General features: G+C 50.0%; 1 pseudogene; it reads right to left on the bottom strand.

Annotated features, from left to right (window-relative positions):
• Window positions 1-2,927: 2,927 nt before the first annotated feature.
• On the bottom strand, window positions 2,928-3,722 carry LOC118663666 (annotated as a pseudogene).
• Between the last annotated feature and the right edge of the window lie 2,565 nt (window positions 3,723-6,287).

Raw genomic sequence — 6,287 nt, 5'->3', positions numbered from 1 at the left:
CAGCCGCTCTGCTCACATGCATGCTATCCCTCTGTCACCCAGCACCAAACACGTTTAACCCATAATGGTTCTCTGTGGTACATGCTGCCTGCTCTGCCAACCAGGTTCTCAGAGGCATGTGGCTCCTTCACAATGTGCTGGAGCCTGCACCGGCTCCTGTTTGCTGTGAGAGCTGATTGCAGAATTTCAGGAAGTTGAACTAGCTGGTTATTAAACACAACCATGATTAAAAAGAACTACGTAGCCTGACCAGCATGGCTCAGTGCTTGAGTGTCAACCCATGAACCAGTAGGTCACGATTCGATTCCCGGTCAGGGCACATGCCTGGGTTGTAGAGGCTCCATCCCTGTGGGGGGTGGGGAGGAGGCAGCCAATCAATGAGTCTCTCTCATCATTGATGTTTCTCTCTCTCTCCCTCTCCGTTCTTCTCTAAAATAAATGAAAACATGAAAAAATTATGTAACCATAATTAAATAAATTATCAAAACAAAGGTAATAAATATTCAAAACTTATGACCTCCTGATTATTTTTACAGCAACCTGTGTTCTTGAGGTTATTTTATGCCTACAGAGTCTTAATGGCGGAACACTCCATGATGTGGCTGCTTGCCTCTCTTCCTCCTCCAGGCTCCGTGCTGTCTCCTGGCCCTGTGATGTGTCCACCATCGGGGCGTTCCCACCACGGAGAGATGCACATGCTACCAGTAGGGCAGCAGTTCTCAACCTGTGGCTCACGACCCCTTTGGCGGTCGAACGACCCTTTCACAGGGGTCGCCTAAGACCACCCTGCATATCAGATATTTACATTACGATTCATAACAGTAGCAGAATTACAGTTATGAAGTAGCAACGAAAATAATTTTATGGGTGGGTCACAACACGAGGAACTGTATTTAAAGGCTAGAAGGTTGAGAACCACTGCGTAAGGGCTTTTCTTCCTGGAGAGCAGGTAGGTAGTAATTTACCAGGATCCCTCTGTGAGCCTGCTCACAGGTCATGGCTGTGCATTACAATACCTAGCACTTGAAGGCCAGGCATCCCCCCACATCCACTCCAGGGAAGTTCCTCTGAGCTTTCTCAGAACTTTCTTACTGTGGTAGAACTTGCTGGGCATCTCTGAGGGAAGTGGTGGGCTGATTACTTGCAAAGCCATTTCTACCGGCGTGGAGGCCACTTCGACTTATCCCTGGCCCTGTCTGACTATCCCATGTTTCTGGACCTCCTGCTTCAGGGGTCATAGACCAGGTGGTATAGGAAAGGTGAAGGGCCTGGAGTTCAAAGCCCTCCTTGGCCATGACCTTGGAACAGGAACCTGGTTCCCACTTATCCCCTCAGTCTTCTCATCTGTAAATGGGATGATCTCAGGATTCCCTTACCAAGGTTGGTATGAAGATAAAAAGCATGAAAAGGAAATGATTAAAGTGGTAATGATCCGTCTTCCTGATGCCTTGGCTCCCCTCACCAGAGCTGCCTTAACCTGAGGACACGCCCCTGGCTTCCAGGGGTGTGGTTCTGGAACTGAGTGAGCCTGGGGGTCCAACCAGGTAAGGTACACTAGAGGTTTGTCACTTAGTGGAGAAGTGGACAGGAGTAAACTAGAGGACAGAGATGGCTCCCTGAGTTTGGCTCAAAGTGGACTTCAGCAAGCCTGGGTCATATAGAGCAGAAGTTATTTGATTGGAAAATTGGAGGGGTAAGTGTCAATCAGATGACCTCATAGACACTGATGATGCTGGCCACAGGCCATGACTCTGGAGCCACATCAACAAGGAGACCCTCACTCTGCATTCTCCCTCCACCCCCTGACCTCTGCCCTCCACCCCCTGACCTCTGCCCTCCACTCTCTGCCCCCGGCCCTGACCTCATCTCACAGTCACTTACCTCCTTGGACCTCCCTGTCTCTGATAGTTTCTTTTTTTTTTTTTCCATCCCAACCACAAGTCTGTTATTTACATCTGGTGCCCAAACCCCACCCCCACCCCCACCCCCGCCCCGCCCGGCAGCATGGAGCTTCCGGCAGTGGGCACAGCTGTTGGGAATGTCCCCTCCATCTCCAGGAAAGCACCCCCATATTTAGAGGCTCTTCCCCGTGAAGGAAATAACCATTTGCTCCTGTCTTGGGGGTGGGAAGCAGGGGCTGAGAGGGAGGAGGAGAGAGCAGAGCCAAAGCCTTAACTCCATGATGCTAAGCACTTGCCCACGGGTTTTGTTGTCCTTGCAGCAAAGCCAGGAGGATCTGTCTCCACATTTGTGTTCATGAAAAACAAATGTCAGGAAAGCAGGCCTGCGTGCGTGCGTTGGCATTGCAAAGTGTGTGTATGCGCGAACTTTAAAAATCAATTTCAGGTGAGCTACCTAGATTTGCTTTTCCAAACTCTCTGAGCCTCCCAGTAAGCTCCGCCTCTTTTCCCGATGCATGCCTGTTTTGCCTACACCAGCCCACCCCCCTGGGCTCGCTGCTCCCTCCTCCCCAAACCAGAGGAGGGTATTGTTTCCAGAAACTGGGTGGGTTTGTCTTTAGCAGGAGAGGAAACAGAAGCAGGTGGGCTGACTTCCCCCAAAGGCCCCTGAGAGCCCGGATGCCCTGGTCGGCCTAGGCCTGGATTAGGACCTGTTTCCTGCTGTGCTTCTTGTTTGGGGCGGTTTGGCATCTCGGAGGGAGGGGAAGCCAGTGGCCACCAGGCCACTCTTCAATGCATAGGGGACACTAAGATGCTTACGTTCCTTTGGTCCACCCCGCCCGGCCCTGGAGCGGGCGCCCTGGACAAATCCCATCTAAAGTCATGGCCAGAGCTCCCTCCTACAAAACTAGCTTGGGGTTAATACCGAGTTGCGTGCGGTATGGCGGGCAGGGACTGGGGAGGGCGGGAAGAGGGGGCAGCAACTATGGTCCCACAGTCCAGGGGGCGGCAGTGCGCGCAGGCCGCCTAGCAGGACGCCTCCATGGACTTGGGCCCGGCATTGTTCCCAGTGGAGCCGGAGTTGGGGGTGATGTCCAGGCGGGCGCCCTCGCTGGTGTGGGAGCGGCTGCGGGACCCCTCCAGGGACGTGACACTGGAGCCCAAGGCCGTGCGGGACCGCATCAGGCGGGTCATGCTGGCAGAGGGCATGTATCCCATGCCCCGCACGAAGTACTTGAAGGCCTCCGCGAGCTTGGCTGGCTGGGAGATCTGCGGGAGGCCGCCACAGTCTGCCGTCTTGAGAAGGGTGGTCTTGGTTGGGTCCAGCTTTGAGTTGCACTCCACCACAGCATCCACGGCGGGAGAACTGTCCCCAACCACCAGCAACACAGGACTCTGCAGGGTGACCGTGTGCACTCCCGGCATCGGCCGCTCGATCTCCAGGTCCCACCAGCTGTTGTAGGCGTTGATGAACAGGTGCAGGTTGCCTGGGTTCATGTCGTTAAGGATGTGCTGGCGGTAGGTGTGCACCACCTCCGCGTTGTTCTGCATTTCTTCCTTCCCAAAGAGGTGGGACACCACCATGTCCGGAAGGGCCTGGGTTCATCCAGAGATCTTGGAGGCCGCCCAGTCCATCCAGCTCTCCGCACAGGGGTTCACGTTGATGAGCACCAGGCCCTCCACCATCTCGGGGTTGTTCAGAGCAAATCGATTAAGGATGTAGGCGCCAGCCCCAGTCCCCATGCCAATGACGCTCTTCACCCCAAACTGGTGGAGGACTCCCGGCAGCATCTCGGCCAGCTGGTCCATGGACGGGTACATGTACCTTGGGAGAAGCCACACAGAGGAGTTAGCGAGAGCCCGGACCCCGAAGGAATTAACAATGTCAACAGGAACAGGCTGGAAGGGGAGGGACCATGGGGCAACCTGGCCCAGGTGTGCGGACGCCCCACAGCGCCCCCCTGTGGCTCTCACTGCGAACACCCCTCTGCTGGGGTCCAACCCCTGCAGGTCCAGGGGTCCCCAAAGGTGTGGACGGAGTCCGCGAAGAAGGAATGACAGGGAGACAGCGTTCAGTTGATCAGCAGCCTAGCCAGGATCTCCAGCCAAGTTCTGGTCTGGATCTCCAGCGAAGTTCTGGTTAGGATCTCCAGCCAGGTTCTGTGTCCATGTTCTCTTGCTAGGTTCTCCAGGTTCTCCAGCCAGGTTCTGTGTCCATGTTCTCTTGCTAGGTTCTCCAGCCAGGTTCTCCAGGTTCTCCAGCCAGGTTCAGTCACCAGGTTCTAGTCAGGTTCTCTTGCCATGTTCTATCCAGGTTCTGTAGCCAGGTTCTGTCTCTAGGTTCTGTGGCCAGTTTCTGTCCAGGATCTTTTGCCATGTTCTCTCCAGCGAAGTTCTTCTGTCTCTAGGTTCTGTGTAGGTTCTGTGTCTAGGTTCTGTGTCTAGGTTCTGTCTCTGATAGTTTCTGTCCACTAGAAGCTGACAAGTGATGGGCACTTGAATCAGCGCTCAGCTTCTACACCAAAACAGACATAACATTTCCAAAACACCTTTTATTTTTTAAAAAAGCTCCCTTGTTCTAAAGTAAGATTCTGCAGAGATATTCTGTTATACAACAGCTGTTACAAAAATTAAGAACAATTAAATGAAGAGAAAACTGAAGACTTACAAGCAGTCTGGGAAGAGAAAGAAGCTTTTTCACAAGTAATTCCTAATTCCAAACTAAAGCCATTATTCAGTCACTCCTCATTTCATGTAATAAATGTGGCCCAGTGCGGTTGGCCACACAGATTTGTTTTTTCAGAGAAAATCTAATTTCTCCACTTATTTTTATGTTTACTTGGAGGAGAACATTTTCCTAGGAAGAAATAGTCTAACTCTAGTCCTATAGTACAGTGTCTTCGCCAATTTTCCTTGCAATTTTAACTTATTATGGGCAATTTCAATCACATATAGAAGTCAAGGGAACCAGATAATAATAATTCATAATATAATGACCTCCGTGTACTCATCACCAGCCTCAATAAGTTCACTGCACAGCCAATCCCATTTCATCTGCACCCCATCCATCGCCCCAGCCCATTCTCTGGAATCAAATCCTATACAGGATAATAATTCATCTGCAAATATTTCAGAAAATACTTCTCACAGACAACAAATCCTTAAAAATATGTAGTCCAATAGACTTACATAACTACAAATTGTAATCAGCATCAAATATCCAATTAGATTCTTATTACCCTAATTTTTCTATGATCAGGTTTTTCAACTTGTTTGATTAGGTTGATATGTGTAGGTTCCCCATTCCTCTCTCTCTCCCCTTTCCCATCCTGGTTAAAGAAATGGTTATTTGTCCTGTAGAGTTTTCTACAGTCTGGATGTTGCTGATTGTTTATTCATAGTGTTTTTTACTATGTTCTCCTAGCCCATGTGTTGTCTGCAGTTTGGCTCTGGACACTGGATTCGCTTCAGGAATGAGCTTGTTTGGTTGGTTATTTCCTGGCAATGCCACTTCATAGGAGGCCTGGACATTTCTCTCAGGTGGCCCAGAACGTCCACCTGTCTCTCTCTTTGCTTTGTTGGCAGCCATTGGTGGTCATTGTCATCACTTGTTTAGGGAGCATCAAAATAGTGACATTTCCAATCTATTATTACTCTTGTTTCTTAGCTGGGATGCTTTCATACAGAGAAAATTGGCTTCATCACATACTCTGTTGCCTTAAGGTACAGCCCCTATAGGAAAAGCAGGATAAATGCTTTGGCCTATCCTTTTATTTACTTTTTTTTTTTAAAAGGAGGCATTTCTCTAGAAATTGGAATGTCAGCTATCTACTACTGGGTAACACATGACCACAAACTTAGCAGCCTGTGGCAACACACATGTGTTATCTCCGTTTCTGTGGGCTCAGAGTCTCACAGAATGTGGTGAAGGTGTCGCTGGGACTGCAGCCCCATCTAGAGAGGGGCTCAGCTGCGGAAGGCCCTGCTCCCAAGCTCGCTCAGACTGCTGGCAAAGTTCATTGTCTGTGGTTAGAAGACGGAGGGCCTGGCTCTAAAAGGCAGAGACTAATAATTTTATTTATTTTCCAGTTTGTTTTTAGTATGGTTATGAACTTAGACACTTAGACTTAAACATTTTTGATGTTTTTCATTTCATGCTTACTTTTTTTTTAAAATCCTCACCCGCGGGCAAGCTTAGAGAGAGGAAAAGAGAGAGAGAGAGAGAGAGAGAGAGAGAGAGAGAGAGAGAGAGAGAGAGACATTGATCAATTGCCTCTGTATGTGCCCCGACTGGGGATTGAACACACAACTCTTCAGTGCATAGGACAATGTTCAGCCAAAAGTCATTCCGGCCGGGCTCATGCTTACTTTTTAACTAAAGAAGTC

Source organism: Myotis myotis, unplaced genomic scaffold (genome assembly GCF_014108235.1).
Source record: "Myotis myotis isolate mMyoMyo1 unplaced genomic scaffold, mMyoMyo1.p scaffold_m19_p_9, whole genome shotgun sequence".
NCBI lineage: Eukaryota > Metazoa > Chordata > Mammalia > Chiroptera > Vespertilionidae > Myotis > Myotis myotis.
This window is presented reverse-complemented; position numbering and strand designations above follow the sequence as displayed.